Genomic DNA, 26,238 nt, shown 5'->3' with positions numbered 1-26,238 from the left:
CTTAATCAATATGATGGAAACCCTTTGACACATAGTAATGATTAACTCCAGAGATGCGCCTGTCTCTTTGCATCAAACTTCACCGAGAAAGATAACGGGAAACGCTTTTGTCCTCACCACCCCCACCCCGTTATTGCACCTGTGGATGTGTTCAGTGGCTGTGGTGGGGTGACCAAGGACATGACCATGATGCCGATCCCGGGCAGGATCTCGAACCACTTCGCACTGAGGTTGCCAGGACTGAACCCTTCCTTCCTGTCCCCCTAGAGTAACCCGACCTCAGTGTTGGGTTTTCGGTTTCATTTCAAGCTTCTTATGTACCCAATGCTGTCCACGTGTTTTTAGTCCCAGGATTAGCTCTGTTGTAAAGATATAATTTTAAAAAAAAGTGGTTTGCTATGGACATTTTAAAACATATACTGAAGTGGAGGGAATAATATAACGAACTCCCTGTACCAATCACCCAGCTTCAACAACTACCAACTCAGCCAGTCTTGTTCCGCTAGACCCTCACCCTTTCCTTGGCTCCCCGTGTCTTTTCCCTGCATATTCTTTTGAAGTAATTCTCAGATTAAATCATGAGACATAATTTTTTGTTGTTATAATGCCTTAGTTGGACAACCTTACAGTTTCATTGCTTAGACTTTCTATATTTTCTCTTTATCACATGTATATTATATTTTCATGGTAATGTAGGCATTTATTGGTACCTTTATCCTTTCTTTTAGTTAGGGCAAAATTCATATAATGTAAAGTTAACTGTTTTAAAGTTTACAACTTACTGGCATTTAGTGCATTTTCATTGTTCATATTTTTGGTTTTGGTTTGTTTTGCTATGTCCTTTGGATTCAGGGAGTACTATAAAAACCAGATGATTGCCAATAGAATTACCAACTTTCAAAGATGAAGTAGAGGATCAAAGAAATTCGATTTGAAGTACATACAGTGAAAAAAAATTTTTTTCTATATAGTGTCTTTTTTGACTCTTCTCCCATTCGTTTTGATGTAGGGTTAAGTTCTAAATTCTTTCCTTTTTAAAATTTATTTCTGAGAGAGAGACAGAATGAGCAGGGGAGGGTCAGAGAGAGAGGGAGACACAGACTCTGAAGCAGGCTCCAGGCTCTGAGCTGTCAGCGCAGAGCCCAACGCAGGGCCCAAACTCACAAACCATGTGACCATGACCTGAGCTGAAGTCGGACCCTTAACCAACTGAGCCACCCAGGCACCCCTAATTTTCTAAATTCTTGTTCATCTTAAATAGGCCACTGTTTGGTGGGCAGTGGGTGATAAATACAAAACTGGGTAAATTCTTAAATGGAAGTCGAAGAAACACACTGCAGAAGACAGTCTGAGTAATGGGCCCCAGAACTGTGTTGATGGTCTTGAACAACTAAAGAGTTTTCAGGTCACAAGACATAATTTCAGGCCCATGCTGCCAATTACGTTAGGCAGCATTTTAGAAGCCCATCAATTATTCCTTTTCATGAAACTCTGTTCATATTTCTGGAAGAAGTAAATTATTGGTGCAGCACTTTAATCTCTGAGATAGCAGGGTAGGAGAAAAATGAGGCTTCAGATAAGTTTTATGACGTGTTATGAGTGGCTGACGTTTATTTTGCAACAACTCTCTAGAAAAATGTTGGATGGTGTTCAATGTTTATACTAATATTTGGCTGTAAGAGTCATTTTTTTGCTCTGATTTTTCCATTGGGTCAGTATTGAAATGCTGAGTAATACATCACTCAGGTATTTAAATTAAAATCAGAAAATCTCTAATGCTACCTGTATTTTTAAGACTCTAAATGGGGAGGAGAATACGAGAATGTGTTCCGGGTAGATATGGAGAAAGTCGACCTTTTAAGACATTTATTTCTCTAACATTGTTTTCTTTGGGAAAGGTACCTCATAGATTTATTACGTGAGCTCAAGCAACTGTAGGACAAAATGACCTTCATAGAAATGTATCTTTATTTTATGCCTTGAAATTTATTTCTCATCTTTGTTGATAAGTATATATCCAGCTTTGTCAAAGTTATAACCAATTTGTACATACCGTGTTGTGCTCTGCTTTTTCTCTTTAATATTACATTAAGTTCATCTCAGTAAATATTATATTTCCGTGTATAAGGGGTCCACATGCCTGCCTGAATGACATGCTGTCATGTTTCTGTATTACCATCAGTTGTAAGCCTGTTGGACCCATAGGCTTCTATATTTCGACTGTTATGAATTATGTATTTAGAAGGTCACGTAGAGATTGTTTTGAAATGTTAATTAATATCAATTTATAAAGAAGATAAATGAAATGATAGGAATTGTACAAGGACAAACTTTCTGGGTATATCAATAGATCATTTGAGCCTTGGTCAGGATCATAAGTGAAAAATCTCAGTTCACATGAATCTTAATATTCTGTTATAACTTGTGCCACATGCTTTTCTTATGTTAAAAACTGGAAAAAATCATGTGATGAAACGGAAGGAACTGAATACACCAGTCAGACACTCCTAGTCTGTCTCCTAGCTCAGCCCCTGGAGAGCTACATAATGTACAAGCCTCTTAACTTTTCTGAGTCTAGGTTTTTTTCTGAATGCAGGGGATAATCTAGTGACATCAAGAGGTAGCTCTGTCCCCCCTCCCACAGCCCCACTGAGTGGATGCTTCACCTTTTCTTTGGCTTCCTGAGTTTAGGGAACGTGCCACTGGATGATTTGGGGTGGGAGGTCCCGTTCTATCAGAGAGCCAGTAGGGCCCTGTGGGGGGGTCTGTTCCCACAGATGTTTGCGTGGCTGGTCAGTTCCAGCCCTTCTCTCCTTCATGTCCTGTACTCTACCCACAGGGACACCTTCTGACTCCGACACAGCCAAGCGGTCTTATACCAACTTGGGACCTCCTTCCCCAACTCTTTGCTTGGCTGGCTCCTTTTCTTCTGGGTTTCAGCCTGCCAGTCCCTTCCTGAGACAGACCTTCCCTGAGCAGCCTGCTAGCACTGGCCCTGCATCCCTGCCTCTCACCATGTCCCAGCACTGACTTTAAGCTTCACTGTCTGTAATTTGCCTGCATGCTATTGGTGTACTACCTGCTGTCTATCTCTCCACTGTAGGTAGTTGTACAAAGACAGGGGTCCTGTCCATCTTCTTCACCCTGTTCCCCCAGGGCCAGCGTGCTCGCTATACCTCTGTTGTTGACTGCAAAATTAATTTGGCAGCCAACAAGAAATTTAGGTCCTAGGTTCTCAACATTTCTTTTTTACTTTTGTCTGAAATTCCTTGCACTTGTTTTCATTCTGTAGAATGTTGTGTTTCTCCCCTTTTTACTCCAGGGTGCTTAGAGAGTATAATGGTGCTTGAGGTTGAGAGGGGGGATGTTGGTCTTTCCAGGGCCCTTTGAGAGGCAAGCTGGCCTCCTTTTGAGTTCTTGGGCACACACTAATCTAGAACACTTGGATATTTCCTTTTGAAAACCACTTATATTTGTGCTTCTTCTTTTGTGATTATTGTCTCAGGGATTACATTAGGTTTTACCCTGGTGTGAACAATGAAGGCTCAGTCTGACCCAATTCTTTCACACTCAAGGTTTCATGGAAACTCAAGAGTTGGAAGTTTTCATTTACTGGATCTTCTTCCTTATGCTAAGAAAATAGTCATGTGTCCAGAACAAAAATAATAATGCTGGAACATAGTTTGTAAATATTTATAGCTATTTTTTTTTAAAAGAAATCCTTTCTATTTAAAAAAATTTTTGAGTAAGAGAGAGCAGGGGAGAGGGGCAGAGGGGGAGAGAGAGAGAGAGAGAGAATTTCAGGGCTCCATCCCATGACGCCAAGATCACAATTTGAACCAAAATCAAGAGTCAGGTGCTCAACCACTGAGCCACCCAGGAGCCCCATATTTATAGCTGCTTTTGATGACTGGAATGAAGCCAGGGTGTGTGTGCATATCATTCCAGCTTGTGTACTTTCTATCAAGAACAAACATTTCCTGTATGTATGTATGTATGTATGTATGTATGTATGTATGTTTATTTCAGAGAGAGAGAGAACAGGGGAGGGGAAGAGAGAGAGACACACAGAATCGGAAGCAGGCTCCAGGCTCTGAGCTGTCAGCACAGAGCCCAATGTGGGGCTCAAACCCACAGACCATGAGATCATGACCTGAGCCGAAGTCTGACGCTTAACCAACTGAGCCACCCAGGTGCTCCATATTGTTCTTTTTTTCCCCATGAAGTTTGGTAGAGAGTGGGGTGAATATAACCTTAAAGCTGATAAAAAAAAAAAAAAAAAAAGACAGCTTTAATCTTTAGCATCAAGAATGAAAGTACTTCCCTGGTGATGTTGTTGGGTCACATATGTGGTTTATTCCCAACTGTGTGGACTTGCACCCTGGATGGAAAATAGAAGAGGTTAATGAACTGGCTATTTAAAAAAAAATAAGCCATCAGTTTCTCTTTTAACTTCAAGCTTATGGAATTTAGGGTAAAATTTTCTTACCCAAAAGACTCTCAAAACTGGTTTCAGTAGGATCTGCAGACATTCTGCCCCTCTCATCCAGCGGTCCAAATAGTCTAGGCTGGCAAGGGGGTTCTGCTCCACAAAGCCATTTGGGGATCCGGGTGCTTTCCATCTTATTGTGCCTTGAACAGAGAGTCATGCATCACACGGACCCTTGGTCAAGAGATTGATATTAGCCCACCAGGTAGTTAGAACTACTTGTAGGTAGGGGGTGCTTGGGTGACTCCATTGGTTACGTGTCTGACTCTTAATCTCAGCTCACGTCTTGATCTCAGGGTCGTGAGTTCAAGCCCCAGGTAGGGCTCTGCACTAGATGTGAAGCCTACTTAAAAACAAAAAAAGGGAAGAAAAAAGAAAAGAAATACTTGTAGGTGTGTTAGCTGCAAAATGGGTGGTGGTCCTTTCATTCTGATGACATGAAGACCAGGAGGGGTCAGAATACCTGTGGGCAGTTTAGGAACCTGTACATTTATAAAATGAGCTCTAAGCTCTGAATTTGTACATTCTGGTTCTTTCACATATATTTTCTGGTGGTCAAAATTTGGAATAAGCCTTGGTTGGAGAGTTCAAGAAACCTGCATTTTAATGCTGACACATTACCACTAATTATCGGTGACCTTGGGGAAATCTCTTGGGTTTCTGTATCTGAAAAATAAGGCACTTACATCAGAAGCATTGTTTTAAGAGTCTTTCAGCTTTCATTTTTGTAGGTTTCCAGAATCCTCTTTAGTTACCTCAGGGGTGTTTTAACTTTATAGATGGACATTTTCAGTAAGCCATTATAAGACCCCTGTGTATAAATGCTATGATTATTTCACTCTTGTTTTTTTTTTTTTAAGGTATAAAAATGGATGGCTCTTCTCCCTCTTCAGAATACTTAATAATATTCTGCTGCACATATATAATGCTTAAGAATTTATGTCGTTAGTCATGTGATTTGTGTGGCAGGTATTTTTCCTGTTTGATAGATAAGGGACCCACGGCTCAGATGTTAACCAGCTTATCCAGTTCACAAACACAGGAACTATTTTTAGAAAGAACCAGGGACAGTCACTCCTAGTCCAGTGCTCTTTTCATTGTACCGTAATTCTATCACCTCCTCCATTAGCAAATTGCTAGGTACTTCTCTGTGGCCAGCAGTGGGGTATGTGTGGGGTGTGTGTGTGTGTGTGTGTGTAATTTAAATTAATTATTTTCTTATTTGTGACTATCCATTTCTTTTTCTTTTTAAAATTTTTCTTAATGTTTTATTTATTTTTTATTTCTAGGAGAGAGAGAGAGAGAGACAGCGTGAGCAGGGGAGGGTCAGAGAGAGAGGGAGTCACAGACTGAAACAGGCTCCAGGCTCTGAGCTGGCAGTCAGCACAGAGCCCGACACGGGGCTTGAACCCACGAATCACGAGGTCATGACCTAAGCGAAAGTCGGACGCCTAACCGACTAAGCCACCCAGGCGCCCCTATCCATTTCTTTTTCAAGTTCCAAAGTGGCAGGACGTTCAGCAAGTTTATCCTTGACTGAAAGGAACAAGAAGCAGAACTGAACAAGGCATCAGGAGCTCGGCTTGGAGTCTTAATCCTCCTCCCTTCAGTGAGCAGCCCAGGAAATGATCGGACCTGTTTCCTCAGATGTACTGTGGGGATGCACCCATCTCTCAGGCTTGTAGACAGGGAAGCATGTTGAAACTGTAACATGTAAAACGAGATCTAAAGCTAGGCAAGCACCTTATGAATAATTTTCAGCAGCCACCAGTCTCCCAGAAGAGATTTGGCCTCTCGCATGCCTGTGTCATTAGGGAACTCATGGCAGCAAGGTGTGCATTTAGGCTTCATGAAAGCACCCTGGGCCGGGGTTTGGGCTTCTCTGCGACCACACTGGGTTTAGTCTGCTGGCAACCAAGCTTTCGTGTCTCTGCTCTGCTTGCCTGCTCCCAAAACTGTGCATCGGGTGAGATCCTGGCATCCTCAGTAATTGGAAGCACTTTGGGTGGCCCGTCTCCGGGCAGAATCAAGGCCCAGGCGACTCCTTGCTTTGCAAAGTGGCCTCAACCATATGGGCGTGCTCTCATTAGCCGGTTTGGTTTGGCAGAGACAGGTAATCACCAAAGCTTTGAGGAAACCTTTCTGCCAAGTCAATTATTACAGTCAGAGTGAGCCTCAGGCCAAATTCTGCTGTACGTGCAAACACTTATTAGCCAACAGACAAAACAATTGTTCATTCACTCTGTTCTGTAAGCATAAAAGGTCGAAGGCTAAGATTTTTTTGAGCTTACAGAACAGTGTGAACAATTTTTTACTTCCAGTTTTCATTGCACCGATTTGTCTTGAAAACCATTGCTGATCCCCTGAAATTCTGTCCATCAAGCAAAGCTGAGTTGATTGGATCTGCTGCAGTAAGGGGGAACACCTGCCTGCCAGTTCTCAGAAGGGGTGAATCAAGAGAGCATATTTGTAGGGTTGAGGACCCCTGCTGGGGGATTGTAAAGTGACCTTTGCGAGATAGGAAATTGATAGGGTTTGGGCAGAACTTATCACATAATAGCTTTGGATTGGTGGTGAACGGNTTCTCTGCCTGACTTATTTCGCTCAGCATAACACCCTCAAGATCCATCCATGTTTTGATCAACTATTTTAGTTGGTTCCCAGTCTTATGTTTGAGGAACAAGTATTTCCTGGGGCAAGTAGCTAAGTTATCCTTGCCTGTTCTAAGTATTGTTTATCTGTTGGGTCAGAAAAGTATGGCCAGTCCCAGAATTGATTAGCATCGGGAAATTATGTTGGTTTTAGATCTCAACGCGAATTTCATGAAGAGTCCATTTTTATCATCCATTGTGCTAATTAAACAATCCAACGGTTCCATCCATTGGACAAAATTCATTTCCACAGTCGCTCTGCTACTTGAACAAAGTTGCTTAGATGCTGTTGAGAGATGAAGGCAAAGGAAGCTTCTGGAGTGTGGCCTTTCTCATAAGTGCTAGCTGACTACCCTGGAATTTGAATTCCTGACTGTCCTTAAGGTGTTGCTTGGACCAACCTCTGTGTACATAGTATCCCACTGTCTGTGACCAGCTCTTTCAAGTGCATTGCAGACACGCTCTGGTGGTAGCTGCGTGCTGGGTTTCAGACTAACAGACTAGAGGGATCCACTTCTGATATGACCACAAGAGAACTGCAGGACTGATGAGCGATTTGGGGCAAAAGGGGAGACCATTTTGAGTTGGCGAGCACCTGGAAACAGACGCGTGGACAAAGTTATGATGTGTGGGGTCTGGGGGGTGTGTGTGTGTGTGTATTTAACCCTGGGGGATCTATATATTTGTGTTTGTTGTCACTTGGAAAATTTCCAAAACAATATGCAAGAAAGTGTTTACAGCAGGCACTTCTGTTGAGTGCAGTGGGAAGGGAAGGGGGGAGATTTTGACTTTCCACTTGATATCTGGAGAGGACATGCATCATATTGTACGAAGAAGAGGCTGTTTGGTTTCCTTGTCTTGTTTGGGTTTGGTGGCCAGTATCCGTATAATCAGAGCTCTCTGTTTGGGGTTTTGTTTATTTGCCCTTGTGTGAATCTCAGTGGGAGGCAGGACCATGCTTCAGGCGATGGAAGCTTCTGAGGCCAGATGCTAACACTTCTGAATACTACCAGGATGTGAGCTCCTTGACCTCCACTCAGGGAAGCTCCTGCCCAGGACCCTGAAGCTGAAGCTGTGAATGCAGAACAGCCCGGGCAGTGTCCACGGCTGGCAGCAGAGGCTCTTGTTTTCCTGGGGCACGACCTTGGTAGAGGTCCCAGCACCCAGCTTCCCTTGGCCCCTACCCAGGTTTCTGAGCCTGGTTCCTGGGGATTCTGTGAGCTACCTGATAGCCCTGCAAGAAATTCCTTTTCTGCTTAAATAGCCCGAGTTGGTTTCCATTATTCATAATATACACAAGAACTCTGCTGTAGGACCATGATTTTTTTCTTCTATGAACATTACTTTTATAACAGTCTAAAAAATGAATTCAGAAATAAATTACAGTGATTCATTTTATTTTTAAAATATTTTTATTTATTTTTAAGTTTTTGTAACATTTTTATTTAGTTTTGAGAGACAGAGAGTGAGAAGAGAGGGGCAGAGAGAGAGGGAGACACAGAATCCGAAGTAGGCTCCAGGCTCTGAGCTGTGAGTCCAGACCCCAACGCGGGGCTCGAACTCCCGAACGGTAAGAACATGACCTGAGCCAAAGTCAGCCGCTAAACCAATTGAGCCAGCCAGGTGCCCCATAGGGACTCATCTTAAATATCCGGCCATTTATGGTGCTTCCGCTAAAGAACAAGAAATCCAGTGGGTGCTCAAATTAGATTAATTAATGGTGAGTGATTGGTGTTGGATGTAAGGACTGGGATGGTAGCATAACTGGGTCTTAGTAAATTTCATTTCTTTTTTTTTAAGTTTATTTATTTATTTTGAGAGACACAGAATGCAAGTGGGGGAAGGCCAGAGAGAGAGGAGGACAGAAGATCCGAAGTGGGTTCTGTGGTGACAGCACAGAGCCTGATGTGGGACTCAAACTCATGAACCATGAGATCATGACCTGAGTCAAAGTCAGCTGCTTAACCGGCTGAGCAACCTAGGTGCCCCTCTAGCTGTAATCTCTCTCTCTCTCTCTTTTTTTTTTTAAATATTTTTATTTATTTCTAGGAGAGGGAGAGAGAGAGAGACAGCGTGAGCAGGGGAGGGTCAGAGAGAGAGGGAGACACAGACTCTGAAACAGGCTCCAGGCTCTGAGCTGGCTGTCAGCACAGAGCCCGACACAGGGCTCGAACACACGAACCGCGAGAACATGACCTAAGTGAAAGTCGGACACTTAACCGACTAAGCCACCCACGCGCCCCTCTAGCTGTAATCTCTTAATGAGGATACTAAAGGATTGCCTTGTGAAGTTCTTTTTCATTTATTTATTTTTTAATTTTTCAAGTTTATTTATTTATTTTGAGAGAGAGCATGAGCAGAGTAGGGGCTGAAAGAGGTGGGAGAGAGAATCCCAAGCAAGCTCTGCGCCATCAACACAGAGCCCCATGGGGGGTTTGATGTCACAAATGGTGAGATGATGACCTGAGCCAAAATCAAGAGTTGGACGGGTTAACTGACTGAGTCACCCAGGTGCCTCGTGAAGTTCTTTGATGAAGAAAATAGAATAATTTATAAATGGACATTGTCTTTTAGCAGGTATTCTGTAAGTTGAAGGAGACAAAGAGTATAGATTTGAGTCAGACCTGGATCTGATTGGGGTCCCCTAATTAGTTGCATAATTTAGGGCATAGTAAATAAATCACCTCTTTGAGACTGTCTCCTATTTATTTTATGTCTATATCCACAAAATATATTTATATTTATAAATATATTTATATTAATATATTATATATAATATATAATTATTATGTTATTGTATATAATACAATTATATATATAACTATATATATTAGCCAAATATATATGGCTAATACATACACACACTATAGGGGTGCCTGGGTGGCTCNAAAAAAAAATAAACACACACTATATATTTAACAAACATATGTATGGCATATACACACACACTATATGTATGTCTATATATGTATTACATATATATGACACACACATGCACTGCATGCATATGAAACACACCACTGTGACATTGTCACGTTTGCTAATTTACTAAATGCCTTTTAAGAGGAATAAAATCTTAAAAAACATTTTTTTAATTTTATTTTTGAAAGAGACGGAAAGAGAGTGGGAGAGAGGGGAAGAGGGAGAGAGAGAGAGAGAGAGAGAGAGAGAGATNAGAGAGAGAGAGAGAGAGAGAATCTTAAGCAGACTCCATGCTCAGCACAGAGCCCAACACAGAACTCCATCCCATGCTCAAGTGACTGCGCCCCTAGAGGAGGAAATCTTTTTTATTTATTAAAGGGGAGCTCATTAGCCTCCCTCACTTATTAAAGATAGTCATTAGACCTCTGTGCATTTCTCCAAGCACCCAACCATGATCACACACCCCAAATGAACCCTTTTAAACTCTTTCTGATGGGAATGCCCTGGTGGTCGTCTCCATCCTAAAGGTGAGGGATTCATAACACATGTAACCTCCCATGTAACCTCTAGTTTTTTGGAAATTATTTTATTGTCCTCTCAATGACTTTTATAATATCATAAGCTTCTGTTTCTTAATTCATTAACTTCAGGTAGTATCTTTTGACTCTTTTTTATAAGATGAAGAAATTAGCCCTTCAATCTAGTTTTTTCCTCCTTCTGATGGTAAAACCATTCCTGTTACAATCTCAGTGTTTCAACATTTACATTTTGCTCTATATTATGCCATTTCAAATTTTGTCTATAAATTGTTTCTCAAATAGTGGAAACCAACAATAGCACTTAGAATATTTTCAATACGTGGGGGCGCCTGAGTGGCTCAGTTGGTTAAGCATCCGACTTCAGCTCCGGTCATGATCTCACAATTTGTGGGTTCGAGCCCCGTGTCGGGCTCTGTGCTGACTGCCAGCTCAGAGCCTAGAGCCTGTTTCAGATTCTGTGTCTCCCTCTCTCTCTGACCCTCCCCTGCTCATGCTGTCTCTATCTCTCTCTCAAAAATAAATAAAACATTAAAAAAATTTAAAAAAAAGAATATTTTCATTACGTGGATGTGACTGTAAGAGGAAGTCAGAATTGGATTCTTTGTTTTCAGATTCACCTGGGGCTGCATTACAGCCAACATCTCCCACATTCCAGTGTTAGGCTATCGAAGCAGGACTTGTAAAGCTTCTGGGTGAAAACCAGTTTTGCAACCCTTAGGTGATTTCCATCCCCCCCGGCCTATAAAAAGATTAGGGATTAAAGAGACAAATGTTTTGGGAGAACGTTACCGAATTGCTGTGGCATTTTGAGTCCACCTCCGCAGCGGGGAGGGAGTGAGTGCTTCACAATAAGCACTTGGAGAACCTGATACGGGTCCTCTGGTTGACTGGATCAGTGTCAGGCACTTGCCTGGGGAATTTTAAAGGGCTGGTTGGAGCGCCTTGTGGCCTCAGAGTTAAAGACTGCTGGGAAATTCTTGTACTTTCCTACACCAGGCCCAAGCTGGGAGGGGCCTGGCCTGCGCCACTGGATGCTCGAGTGTGGGGAACAGCAGGTCAACAATCCGTCTCTCCGAGGAAGCAAGAACACCGCTTGGGAGAAGGTCCCTGGAAACAGTGGCTGAAGGCAGACATCAAGAGTCAAGTGAAGTGTTGCTGCCCTTACCCTCTTTACCAACAGGGCCCACTCTCCCCCTTACTCCCTCCTCTCCAAAATGGCAGAGCTGTGGCCGCCAGACCTCAGGAGGAGAAGTGGCCACAAGATTGCAGTCACTCCCAGCAAGCTGGCTCGCTCCCTGCCAGGATCAGCCAGATAAGAGTTAGAGAAGCTTAAATTTAAACATGAATTTCCAAGTTTTGACTGGGGCATTTTACAGAAATGAGCAGGAGGGGGACACACACACACACACACACACACAGAGAGGGAGAGAGAGAGAGATTGAGAATCTTAAGCAGGCTCCTCACTCAGCATGGAGCCTAATATGAGGCTTGATCGATCACCCTAGGATCATGACCTGAGCCAAAACCAGAGTCAGGCTTAACTGACTGCACCACTGTGGGGAGGAAAAGAGACTCTTTGTAATTTAAAGTGAATGGAGAACTTTTTGCACCTGATATTGACCAGAGAAGTCATGGGCCTGCCCTCCCATTTCACCTGAGGGGTCGGGACAAACTAGCCCTACAGAGTGGGCTCAGATAACATTGAGGAAGAGAACAAAGTGGTCTTCTGCTGGCCCCCCGAACCTTGCTTGCTTGAGGGATCAGTGACATTATTTTTGGAGGCACAGCCGTGAATGATCGTGTCTAGAAGGAAATGTAACCCCATGTCCCTAAAAGGAGGGCAGTTTTGAGAGCCACGTCAAATCTATTATTCTTTCTTATTCACTGTTATTTACTTAGTATCATGGCACGTTTCAGTTTGCTTCAGCTTTAGACCATGACTTTGGTTGATAGGTTTATATTATTTCTGGACTTTTTTAAAATTATTTTTTAATGTTTATATTTGAGAGAGAGATGGAGAGTGAGTGAGGGTGGGGCAGACAGAGAATCTGAAGCAGGTTCCAGCCTCTGAGCTGTCAGCACAGAGCCTAATGCGGGGATTGAACCCACGAACTGTGAGATCATGACCTGAGCTGAAGTCGGATGCTTAACCGACTGAGCCACCAGGTGCCCCTATTTCATGCATTTCTAAATGTCCTTTTTCTTTTTCTTCTGACAAAGAAAGCACCTAATCTTGGAGATGATCTAGCTGCTGTGTCGTTGTCATTGTCTCTTCCTCCTCCTCCTCCTTCTTTAACATCTTTATTGAAATACATTTGACGTACTCTAACATTTACCCACGTAAAATGTACAGTCCAGTAGTTGTTAGCATGTTCACAGATAGGTACAAACATCTTCAGCGACAATTCTAGAACATTTTCAACATCCCAGAAAGAAATCCTGTACCCATTAGGAGTCCCTCCCGTTTCCTTCTAATAACCCCCAGCCCTTGGAAACCGCTAATGAACTATCTCCATAAATTTGCCTATTCCGGCTATTTCAGATCAGTAGAATCATATAAGGGGCGCCTGGGTGGCTCCGTCGGTTAGGCATCCGACTCTTGATTTCAGCTTAGGTCATGATCTCACAGGTTCATGAGTTCAAGGCCCACGTTGTCAGTTCAGAGCCTGCTTGGGAGTCTTCCTCTCTGCCTTTCCCCCACTTATGCTATCTGTGTCTCTCCCAAAATAAGCTTAAAAAAAATGGAATCATACAATATGTGATGCATACATGATACAACATGTAGCACCTCTTCCCATTTTTATTGTTGGATACTATTCCAGCGATGGGCGTTAATCCATTTTACTTGTCTACTTATCAGTTGGTGGACACGTCCACTTTGGCTATCATGGATGACACTGCTGTGAACATTTGTGTGCAAGATTTTTGGTGGATGTGTTTCCGTTTCTCTTGCCTGGATGCCTAGGATAGAATGGCTGAGTCATATGTTAACTCTATGCTTAATATTTTGAGGAACTGTTTTCCAAAGCAGCTGTGTCATTTTACATTCCCATCATAGGAGTGTCTGAGTTCCAGTTTCTTCACATCTCTGTCCACACTTCTACTGCCTGTGTTTTTGATTAGAGCCATTATTATATGATTAGAGCCACATTTTATGTGATGTGGTCTCTCAATGTGTTTCTGATTTGATGTTGAGAATCGTCCCATGTGTTTATGGGCCATTTGCGTGTCTTCTTTGGAGAAATGTCTATTTGGAAATGTCTAATTGGAAAAATTAAAAATTTTTTAATGTTTATTTCTGAGACCCCCCCACACACAAATACACCCAGAAAGTGAGTGGGGGAGGGGCAGAGTGACAGTGACACAGCGTCTCAAGCAGGCTCTAGGCTCGGAGCTGTCAGCACAGAACCTGACATGGGGCTCGAACTCACAAGCCGTGAGATCATGACCTGAGCCAAAGTCAGACACCTAACTGATGGAGCCACCCAGGTGCCCTGAGAAATGTCTATTTAGATTCTTTGCCCANCATGACCTAAGCGAAAGTCGGACGCTTAACCGACTAAGCCACCCAGGCGCCCCTCTTTGCCCATTTTTTGATTAGGTTTATTTGTCTTTTTATTACAGGTCCCTCATCAGATATATGATTAGTAATTTACTGTCTTGATGGTGTCCTTTGAAGCACAGAAATGTTTTTATTGTGATGATGTCCAGTTTACTTTGTCTTTAGTTGCAAAACAGTCGTATTTAAGAAGGCTGACCTAACCCAAGATCATGAAGATTTACCTCTATAGTTTCTTTTTTAAATTAATTAATTAACTAATTAATTACTTTTGAGAGAGAGCAAGATCAGAAGCAGGAGAGGGGCAGAGAGAAGGAGAGACAGAATCCCAAGCAGATGCTGCGCTGTCAGCGCAGAGCCGATGCGGGGCCCAAACTCATGAACTGTGAGATCATGACCTGAGCTGAGATCAAGAGTCAGATGCTCAACCCACTGAGCCACGCAGGGGCTCCACTGGTATGTTTTCTTGTAAGAGTTTATTTAATGGACTGTGGTCCATTTTGAGGTAACCTTTGCATATGGTGTGAGGCAGTGGTCCAGGTTCATTCTTTTGCATGTGGGTTCCCATTGTCCCAGCATCTTTTATTGAAAAGACTGTTCTTTCCTCACTGAGTCTTCTTGGGACACTTATTGAAAATCAGTGGAGTCTGAATGTGATGTTTCTTCATCTGGCTTAACCACACTCCCCATGAGCTCTGCCATTTTTCCTTTGGACGTTTCTAAGCCTCCTGACTTCCTGTTCAGTTTGGACCTAATTATTTTCTAGGCCTGCTGCACAGATGTCACCTGAATATTTCCTTCCTTTGTATTCTTGGGCGACAGCCACTGTTTCTTAGACCTCTTGCTTCACTCGTATATTCTTTCTCCTTGAATCCCTTTTTCATTTTGCCAAAGAACACGATCAACTAAAACTTTCCAGCAACAATGTGAGGGAAGAGGGGAGCCCTCGCAGGTTTTCAGTGTCTTGATGTCTGTTTGTTTTGGCCTCTCACTTGAATGATGGTTTGGCTGGATCGAGAAGTCTAGGTTCAAAAAGTTTTCTATTCAGAATTTGAAGGCATTGCTTGATGAGACCTCCGTCACTGGAGAGAAGCTTGATGCTGACTGATTCTTGTTCCTTAATAAGCAGCAGCTTTTATTTTTTTTCCCCTGTCTGGAAGCTTTTAGGATCTTTTCTTTACCTCGGTATTGATAAAACTTAATTTTCCCTAAGAAGATAAAATCATGACTCCTAGGAAATCAGAGAGTGAATGTGTGTCATTAATGAGGGAAAACTGTTTCAAGGAACACTTGAGAGATGTTTATAGGTAACACTAGGAGCTGACTGCCAGGATGGACACAAAGCTGGTGGGTGTCCAGCAGAGCCCTAAATGGCAACTTTAGAGGCTTTCTGTTCCATTGGACAGAATTTATTTTCATCTCCACTGAAAAAAAATCTGCAACTTCAACTGTGCTTCTACAGAATTGTAAAATAGTCAAACAGGCAGATAACTAGATGGAATACTCAGTAATCTCCTTTGCTTTTTTCCAAGTTTCTGATAATTAAAAAACATTTTAATGTTTTTTTTTTTTAATTTTTGAGAGAGAGAGAGCTGGGGAGGGGCAGAGAGAGAGGGAGACACAGTATCCAAAGCTGGCTCCAGTCTGCGAGCTTTCAGCATAGAGCTCGATGCAGGGCTCAAACCCATGAACTGCGAGATAATGACCCGAGCTGAAGTTGGACACTTAACCCACTGAGCCACCCAGGAGCCCTTCGGATAATTTTTTTGAGAGTTTTCTGAAATTACATGAGGATGTGTCTAGGGGTGGGTCTCCTTTTCCTTCATCCTTTTTAAGTACGTTTACTCCTTGAGGCTTTGAGGTCTTTTAATGAGAAGACATGTGCCTTTCTCCAACACTAAGCAATTTTCTTTGTTGTTTCTTTGATTATTTTCTTCCCTCTATTTGCTCTTTCTTCCTAGAATTTCTAATAGGCAGATGTTGGATCTTTGGAATTTTTGCCTTTTTGTTTCTTACTTTTTTCAAAGCTTTAGACTTCTGGTAGTCATACATTATGAGGCATCTCCTAAAAGTAAGACATTCTTCTACCTTCCAGTAGTAACATTATCACAACTAAGAAAGTTATTGGTAATTTTTTAAAAAAAATTTTAATATTTATTTCTGAGGAGAGAGAGAGAGACAGTGTGAGCAGGGGAAGGTCAGAGAAAGAGGGAGACACAGAATCTGAAACAGCCTCCAGGCTCTGAGCTGTCAGCACAGAGCCCGACTCAGGGCTCGAACCCATGAACTGTGAGATCATGACCTGAGCTGCAGTTGGATGCTTAACCGACTGAGCCACCCAGGTGCCCCAATGGTAATTTCTTAATACCATGTGATATTCAGCCCATTTTAACATTTCCCCCATTACTCCAAAATGTTGCGTAACTTTTTCTTAATCAAAGCTTAACTGAAGTATGGTGCGTGTATATTTCCGTATGTGTAAGTAAACAGTTTGGTGTGTTATCAAAAAGTATGCCTGTGCAGACTAGCTCTTCCTTTTAGTTGTTGTTAAATCCAATATGCAATCAAGGTTCAGTCATTTTATTTGATTATTCTCTTTAGTCTTTCAGGTTCCAGAACACTCTTCCTGCTCCTTCCCCCCACTCTTTTGTCCCCAGGAATTGACTTTGTGAAGACATGAGTCCAGTTGGTTTGTTTCTTCCTTTTCTCCTCCCTTCCTTGTATCTTCGTGCCCTCTCCATTTCCTTCACTCTTTTGATAGGGAAAATTTCAAATATGCTCCTAATCTGAAAGAAAAACAACAGTTGCTCTGGTACCTACAGCCGAGCTATCAGAATCATTGACCCATGTTCACACTTGCCTCATCTGTACCTCTGACCGCTTCTCTTTCTCTTGCTATCGGATTGTGTTGAAATCAATACCAACCTTCAGAACATTTTGCCCTCAAATATTTCGGTGGATATTTATAAATGACACAGCAGGTTGCTCAGTAAGGGCTGTTGGCTAGAGCGTGGATGTTGGCCTCCCCACGTTACAGCTGCCCAGCATGTGGCTGGGTTCTGAGAGGGGCTGTCTCAGGTGGGTGTTCCAAGGGCCCAGGGGATGGGGTGGGGCGCCCGGGCTTCCCAGGATCCAGCCTTGGATGCCTGCTGCTTCCTACTGGCACACAGATCCTAAGGCCAGGTTAGAATCAAGGGGAGGGAAGCTGGGAGTTGGACTCCACCTCTTTTCCTTTTTTCTTTTTTTCTTTTGCTATTCTTAAAAATTGGGGTAAAATATGCCCCAGTTAAAATGTACCATTGTAGAGTGTACAGTGGCATTAAGTACATTCACAATGCTGTGCAACCGTCACGACTATCTGTTATCAGAACTTGCTCATCATCTCAAACAGAAACTCTGTACACATTCAGCCATAGCTCCTCATTTCCTGCTGGGAATTGCCATTCTTTCTGTCTCTCTGAATCGGACTACCCTCGGTGCCTCATGTAAGAGGAGTGTGTCCTTTGGTATCTGGCTTACTTTGCTTAGCATAGTGCTTTCCAGGTTCATTTGTGTTGTAGCATGTGTCCGTACTTCCTTCCTCTGTAAGGCTGGATAATATTCCACAGAGTATATTAAACTCCATCTCTTGTGAGGAATGGCCTCTGGGTAAAGAGGAAGGATTTGATGGTGGCGGCCATCTGTGGGGACTGTTGATTCTACAGAGCTTCTCGACAGCTGAGATCTTCATTGCTGGGGAGTCAAAACATCTAACTCTCCAACTTATTGAACCTTGAGAAGCTCACAGTAGTGGAGAAGCAACTAGAAGCAGGGAAAGAACCAAAATTAGAGAAGCGTGGAGGAAAGCAGGAAAGACTAATGGAGGAAGGAAAGTGGTGTCTCAAGAATCATAGATCTGCAACTTCGTTTAAACCTCTCTGTGGCTTTTCATATCTTCAGATCCAAATTTACGTCTGCCACCTAATTCCCAAGAGCCACGGCAAACAACATCCCTGTCCCTGTCGTCTCGTTCAAATAGCCAGTGTCGTGTGTCTTGTGTCATGTCGTCGTCTTTATTATATCTCCTGAGACTCTCATTAGGATATTTCCTCCTGGTCCGTACATTCCCAATGGGTACATGCTCATTTAGGCTGGGAGAGCTAAGTTGTATCAGGGAATAATGGAGCTAAACAAACTGAGGGCACCCCCATCTCTGCTGTGCCTGACTACTGGGGTCATGAGGGAAGAGACTTTTCTGGGGTGATATGTTGAAAGGGAGGCCTAGGAGACTGGTTGGAGGGGGCCTTCCAGGGAACAGGGGAAAGGACCCTATGGGAGGGCAGAATTTCTTTTTCACAAGCAAGGAGCCTCAAAAGTGCCCCTGAGATTTGTGCCTTTTCACCAGGGATTAGCAACTCTCAGTTATAAGTGCTTTTAGCTCACCTCGAAGCTGTATCCCAGACTGGTGACAATTTGTCCGACTCTGGTGTGGATAGGAGGAAGCCTTTCGCTCCTATTGGGAGAAGAATTGGAAATAAATGTTATTATATTTTAAACACATTATGAAAAGAAAATCTGGGGATGACCATTAACATGAATAAATCTGATACTTAAAAATATCCTTGAGAGAAAAGGGAGACAGCTGGTTCCATTCATAGCAACGACCTGTGTTTGGTTTGCTGGCAAAGAGAATGAGTCTGGACGTTGGTAATATATCTGCCAAACTTCTGGAAGAAGTTTAAAGAGTGTCAAGGAAGTGAAGCCCTGGAGTAGGTTCTTCGAGGATCTAAAGATTAAAGACACACAGGCAAACCAAGTCAGCGCATGTGTGAGCTCCTGAAAGAGGTTTAAAGCAAGAGTCGGGCTTTGTGAGTGGCTGTGATTTGTTATGTTTTGTTGGTTGTCATGGTGCTGGGCAGTCAATCTTAACATTCATTTTGCTAAAGTGGTTCAGAAAAGTTTTAGTTTGGTGTCTTCAGTTTTTCCCCCCAGTGTCTGTGTGTTGTGTTCAGATAACTTTGCTCATGATTCTACTCTTTATATTATAATGCTTCTCCAGGAGCACCTGAATGGCTCAGTCGGTTAAGCGTCTGACTTCTGCTCAGGTCATGATCTCGCAGTTCATGGGTTTGAGCCCCACGTCAGGCTCTGTGCTGAGAGCTCGGAGCCTGGAGCCAGCTTCAGATTCTGTGTCTCCTTCTGCCTCGCCCCTCCCCTGCTTGCCCTCTGTCTCTTTCTCTCTTTCAAAAATTAAAAAAAAAAAATGCTTCTCCAAACTGAATTAAAACGTTAAATATCAAGAGTTAACTAAATAGTTACATTAACTGCCATAGGTCATATGACATTTGTTTTACTAACCAGTGAGACTAATCAGTGGGTTGGAGCTTGGACTCCCTGGCTCTGAGGACATAAGTGTCAAAATGTTGGTTTGATTCCCAGCTAAATCACACAACGTTCTTGTTTCAGGTGGAAAATATAAAGTAAGTTCTAAGGACTGGATTCTTTGTTCTTCTACCCACTCACTCACCACCCATATTCCTTCTTTCTTTGAAATAGAGTCCCAGCCCTTCCCATCTTCTTTCCTCAGAAAGTGGTGATTCCCACCAGGAGCAATGGTGGCAGCCATTTTCACGCAGGCAGTCATAGTAAATCCAGTGTTTGTCTTTCAGAGCCTGTTCTGTATATGTTCCAGAATATTCATAAGAATGCACGATGCCTCCACATAGTATTTATCATAACGAAATAATTGGCTTTCTTTCCTTTGTTTATTAATTGGTTGATGTATTCCTCCATCCACTCATTCAGTGTAATTTAAAACCACCTATGTTTTTGTGTCTTTGGTTCAGATTTGGTGCCCCACTGGAAAAAAGTATATTTTGGTCTTTATTTATCTTGAGCTGTATCAAAAGGCTATGTGGAAAAAAGTGATTAAACAACTACCAGTAATAGTTTCTTGGGAAACTAAAAGATGAATAAAAGTGTGAATGGAAAGAATTCTAAGGTGATACTAGTATTTTTTAAATTGAAGATTTTTGAGAAGTTTCTCTTCATGAGGGAGGAATTTGGTGAGCTTTAGATATTTAAGTAGAAGGACACATACACATATTCATGAATCCCATTGATGAGCCTCCACCGCCATGACCTCATCACCTCCCAGAGGCGCCACTTCCCAAAACCAACACCTTAGAGTTAGGATTTCAACATATGTGTTTTGGGAGGGACACAGACATTTAGAGCACAGCACTGAATTGTATCCCATTTGTGAGCTTACTCTAATTTATTCGTCCATTCAGCTCTTCTTGGACATCTGGGTTGTTTCCAGGTTTGGGCTGTTATGAACCAGGGCTATGACATTCCTGTCATATGACATTTTTGTGGACATATGCACTAATTCGTCTTGAGCATACACCTCAAAGTGAATTGCTGAGTCATAGGGTAGTAGATGTTGAATTTTGTTACAGATAGTAAATGCAGTCATTTTTCATAGTGGTTGCACCAATGTCTAACTGCTGCTTAGGGTCTCGGTCAGCCCTGTTTTTAGCCTCACTTTCATTGCTTCCATCTGTTTCTGAACACTTGGAGATTCTACGGAGTGAGTCTTGTGGTTTTGGCTCTCCTGGTTGCTGTCGTAGGATTCCGTTTCCTCAGGATCACTGAGTCCAGTTCACACTGGCCCATTGGCTTGCCAGCCTTTAACATTTTGATGCTATTCTCCTGTTTCTTCTGTCCTTATGGATTTCTGCATTTAAGGCTTTTCTTTTACTGCTGTTTTAATGGGTTTAACAGGAATTAGTAGAACTAAATGCTCATATTCACTTCGCCATATTAAACCTACTCATCTTTAAGCTAATGCTACCTTCACACGATCTCTGGAACTATTTACTTAAAGAAGCGTGGGTGGGTTTCAGTTGCACTTTGATTTGGAGCAGTAGGAAAGCAGCAGCAAAATGCAAGTCCTTAGACATTAGGAAAGGTCAGCCTATTTAGGGAATGAAATCTTGTACCAAAAAAGACACTCACTCAGTGTTACCACGCTGTGATAGGCATAATTATTTAATGATACTGTGTGATGGGGATTATGAGAAATTTTTAGCAGCTAGGAACAGGCAAGTTGAAGGTGATGTTTCTTCTTGGTATCCTTAGCATTCTCTTATTGGGCCACTTTTTAAAAATGTTTGTTTACTTTTTAGAGAGGGGAAGGGGCAGAAAGAAGAGGGGATAGAAGACATGAGTGGGCACTGTGCTGACAGCAGCGGGCCTGATGTGGGGCTCGAATCCACAAATGGGGCTATCAAGACCTAAGCAGAAGTCAGACGCTCAACTAACTGAACGACCCAGGTGCCCCACTGGGTCATATAATTGAGACCTGGAATGAACTGGGGACACAGTTGGAAGAGATCAGAGTGGAGGTGAATTCCAAATACTGACATGAAAAGCATAATGCCTTTGCATCAAGCTACTGGTATATAAGTACCATAAAATACTCCTGGTTCAAGTTGGTAACAATAAAACCAAAAGCATAAAAGGTGTCACTCTTGTGACCAGTCCGTATGAGAGGACCAGCTCTTTGGATCTTGGAGTTTGCATCTTACCCTTAACAGCCACAGGGTGCCAGTCACAGAGGGCAAGTCCACCACTTTTTGGGTCCCACTGTCTTTCGTGTCTAAAATATAAGCTCTAGAAAGACATCTCTGCGTTGACTCTGGGCTTTCCTGGTTTCTTGCTGGTACATCCCAGTGATGCCTTGGTTTCGGTAGAAATTCAGAAACTGTGGGGCGCCTGGGTGGCTTAGTCGGTTAAGCGTCCGACTTTCGCTTAGGTCATGATCTCGCGGTTCATGGGTTCGAGCCCCGCGTCGGGCTCTGTGCTGACTGCCAGCTCGGAGCCTGGAGCCTGTTTCAGATTCTGTGTCTCCCTCTCTCTCTGACCCTCCCCTGCTCACGCTGTCTCTCTCTCTCTCTCCTAGAAATAAATAAAAATATTTAAAAAAAAAAAAGAAATTCAGAAACTGTAACCCATGGTGTTCACTTCACTGGGAAGGTGGCAATGAATTTGAGTCGAGAACAATAGGAACTAAGCTTAAGGATCAGGAAAAAAAAAGAAGTCAAATATAAGAAAAGATTTTATAGACACGTTGCATCAGCCAAGATCCTGGAAGGGCACAGATAACACAATAAAATTATAACTTGAGAAGAGGCTTGTTCACAAAGAAAAGCACAAGGTAGAGGGAACAGAGAAGCCGGGGCTGGCCGCACGCCTGTCCGGAGAAGAGGTGGTTGGAATCTGGAATTTGGGGTCATGTACAGAGGATCCCTTGAAAGAACCTGTGCCTTTCCATTAAGGGGCATAGCCAGCCTGAGGCTTCAGGGAAGAACCTGTAGAATAGCCCAACCTCACTCTCCTCCCTCCCTCAGATCTTCTGCCAGGCTGCCCCACTGGCTGAGCTTAACTGTAGGCAGGAGGGCAGAGGAGCCCCATGGTATAGTCTTTGTAGGTCAGCCTCCTAGGGAAGATCTCGGGGTAGTGAAAAGTGGAGAGATGATCTGGGAAGCCAGACAGGAGGTATCTTGCACCCATGTCAACGGTCAGTATGAGTGAGTTCTCTTAGGAACTATCTTATCTGCAGGCTGCAGGAAGAATTCTTTTTAGAGAAGTTTTGGAAACAGTGTACCTGCAGATTATTCTTTTTCTTTTTTAATGTTTATTCATTTATTTTGAGAGAGAGAGAGAGAGAGAGAGAGTGTGTGCAAGTGAATGAGAGGCAGAGAGAGACCCTCAAGCAGGCTCTGTGCTGTCGGCGCAGAGCCGGACACAGGGCTTGATTTTATGAGCCTTGAGATCATGACCTAAACCAAAATCAAGATTTGGACCCTTAACCGACTGAGCCCCCCAGGCGCCTCTACCTGCAGATCATTCTTACAATTAGAGTACTTCTTCCAGCTGCCATTAATTCAGGTATGTCACAAGCGTTAAGAACAAAGTACAGGTACCAGACCTAGTGAAATTCATTTTGTGAAATTCGTTTTGTAATAACAAGCTTCTCTCCTGAAGAGGAAATGCCCATTATTAATAATAAAACTGATTACACAGCATTTTGCAGCATACAAGGGCTTTTATGTACATCGTTTTGTGTGAGTCTGTATTTAATTCTGTGAGGTGGCTCGGAATATAGACCTGGGGCATGTGGGTGGCTCAATCGGTTAAGCGTCCGATTCCTGGTTTTGGCTCAGGTCATGGTCTCATGGTTCATGAGTTCAAGCCCTGGGTCAGGCTCTATGCTGTCAGCATGGAGCCTGCTTGGGATTCTCTCTTTCCTTCTCTCTCTGCCACCTCCCCTTTTTCTCCCTCTCTCAAAATAAATAAACTTAAAAAAAAAAAAAGGAGTATAGGCCTGTTTCACAGATGAGAAAAATGAGTCTCACAGAGGTTGCCTAAAATAAGTGGGAAAGCCTGATTTTGAACCAAGTGTCCTGATTTCCAAATTTGGGTGCTTTTTACAAAGAGAAACTCAAATCACCTGCAATGTTTCTTTTTTAAAGCAAGAATGATGACAGTATAAGGAATAGAAGAAATTCTTCCCCTTTCCAGATATAGCTGAGTGGACTTTGTGACTATGACAGTCCTCCTTCGGAGCTGATATTTTCCTGCCTTATGTTTGGGAATTATATATATAGGTTTAATTGTATATACATAATCACCTCTGGTGATGATAAAATGGAAATTTGGGTCTTGGAAGTTATGCGATTATAATTAGATTAAAGCCAGAGAGGTCTATCCTGAAAGTCCCTGTAAATTTTAAGTGAGGTCCCTTATAACTCCAATATTGTGTGCCCTTGAACTTGGTCCAACCTCTGAAATAGATATCCTAATAGCCCCCATGTCTGATTATGCTGCCGTGGTCTACACTAGAGTAATTCAGATGACCAAATAATTCAGATGACCAAATAAATAGCCAACAAGTTTGGCCAGAAGTTTAACGATCATAATGAAAAAGCCAGATGCAGAAATAAATTTGGGGAACAGTGCAAGGTGATTTTGTACACTTCTATGCGCTTTGGCCCAGATCCTCATTCTGGAATTTGCAGGGGCGATGTTCTGGTAATTTGACTTTGATTTCTCATTGGCAGCCCATCCAGCGCAGGAGAGAAGCTAAGTCTACCCAGCAGTGAATCCCTGGGGCGTTCTCTCCTCTTGTTTGTCATTCTGACATTTGAAGCAGCTTCATTCATGGTATGATCTCACGCTCCTGGCTTGGCAAGTGGCTTCAAAATTTTCTTTCTGACTTTTTCTTTAATATAGTAAATATAATTTATATAAATCCCTGATCACAAGTGTTCAGTTAGCTACGATTTGGGAGTTCAATACACCTGTGTAGCTAATATCCAAAACAAGATATGGAACATTTTTATCATTCCTGAAAATTCTCTTCTCTCTTCCCAGTCTATCCCTTCAATTCACACTCACCCAAAAACAGGTACCACTTTTCTGATTTCTAATGGTCCTAAATCTACTAATTTAGATTATTTTATAAATGATCATCATCATGATTATTTTGTGTATTCTTGAACTTCATGTCAGTGCAATCATATAGTTTCTGGCTTATTTCACTCAACCTAATGCCTTTGAACTTCTTTATGTTGTTGTGTATAAGTGTTTTTATTGCTGGGTGTATTCCACAGTTTGAAAATACCACAATTTGTTTATTCTCCTGCTGTTGGGTATTTGAGTTATTTTCATTTTTGGCCTAATATACATAAAGCTTCTGTAAACATTCTTCTATAAGTCTTCCTGTGGACATCTACACTTGTTTCCCTGGGTCAGTTCCTAAAAGTGAAATTGCTGGTCATAAGGTAGGTGTATATTTAGATTTTTTTGCAAGTTTTATAAAGTTTTTAATGTTTATTCTTGAGACAGAGAGAGAGAGAGCAGGGAAGGGGCAGAGAGAGAGAGGGAGATGCAGAATCTGAAGTAGACTCCAGGCTCAGAGCTGTCAGGACAGAGCCTGATGTGGCGCTCGAACCCACAAAACATGAGATCATGATCTGAGCTGAAGTCGGACACTTAACTGACTGAGCCACCCAGGCGCCCCAGCAACTTATAAATATACATTTTATTGCAGAATAATTTCAGATTTACAGAAGTATTTCAAAGATAATACAGAGAGGTCCTATGTACACCATACCCAGTTCCCCATTGTTGACATTTTACATTAGTGTGGTACATTTGTCACAATTAAACCTATATTTAAAAAAATTTTCTTTAATGTTTATTTATTTTTGAGAGAAAGAGACAGAGTGTGAGCAGGGGAGGGGTAGAGAGAGAGGAAGATATAGAATCCAAAGCAGACGCCAGGCTCTGAGCTGTAAGCACAGAGCCCAATGTAGGGCTTAAACTCATGAACCATGAGATCATGATCTGAGTTGAAGTCAGATGCTTAACCAACTGAGCCACCCAGGAGCCCCTTAACGAATCTATATTAATACATTATTACCAACTAAAATCCATACTCTTCAGATTTCCTTCGTTTATATCTTTTTTTTTTTTTCTGTCCATGATCCCGTCCTCAGACACCACATTACATTTGCTTGTCGTATCTCCTTAGGCTTCACCTGAATGTGACAATTTCTCAGACTTCCCCTGATTTTGATGACCTTGACTGTTTTGAGGAGTACTTGTCAGGTATTTTGTAGCATGGACCTCAACTGAGATTGGCTGATGTTTTTCTTCTGCTCAGACTGAGGTTATCACTGGTTTGGCAGAGAGCGAGCTTGGAGGTAAAATGCTGTTATCATCACATATCAAGGGTACATGCTGCCAGCCTGACTTTTCAGTGAAGGTGACCTTGATTACCTGCTTGAAGTCATGTTTGTCAGGTTTCTCCACTGAAAGATTGCCCCCTTTCCCCTTTCCATAGTGTAGTCACCTGGCACAAGCCACGCTTAAGGAATAGGGAGTCAAGGATGGAGTGTCTCCATAAGTCACAGTTGACCTTTGAACAAGTTTGAACTGAATGGGTCCACTTACATGCAGGGTTTTGTTTCCCTAATAAATACAGCCCAGTACTGTAAATGTATTTTCTCTTCCTCATGGTTTTCTTAG

The 26,238-nt window shown here is 42.5% G+C and overlaps 1 protein-coding gene across 2 annotated transcripts in view; it reads left to right on the top strand.

Moving 5' to 3' along the window:
- ENTREP1 (endosomal transmembrane epsin interactor 1) overlaps positions 1-26,238 on the top strand; it is a 67,089-nt gene that overhangs the window by 10,373 nt on the left and 30,478 nt on the right. The gene's annotated exons all lie outside the window — the stretch shown is intronic.

Source organism: Crocuta crocuta, unplaced genomic scaffold, assembly GCF_008692635.1.
Source record: "Crocuta crocuta isolate KB4526 unplaced genomic scaffold, BGI_CrCroc_1.0 scaffold41, whole genome shotgun sequence".
Classification (NCBI taxonomy): Eukaryota; Metazoa; Chordata; class Mammalia; order Carnivora; family Hyaenidae; genus Crocuta; species Crocuta crocuta.
This window is presented reverse-complemented; position numbering and strand designations above follow the sequence as displayed.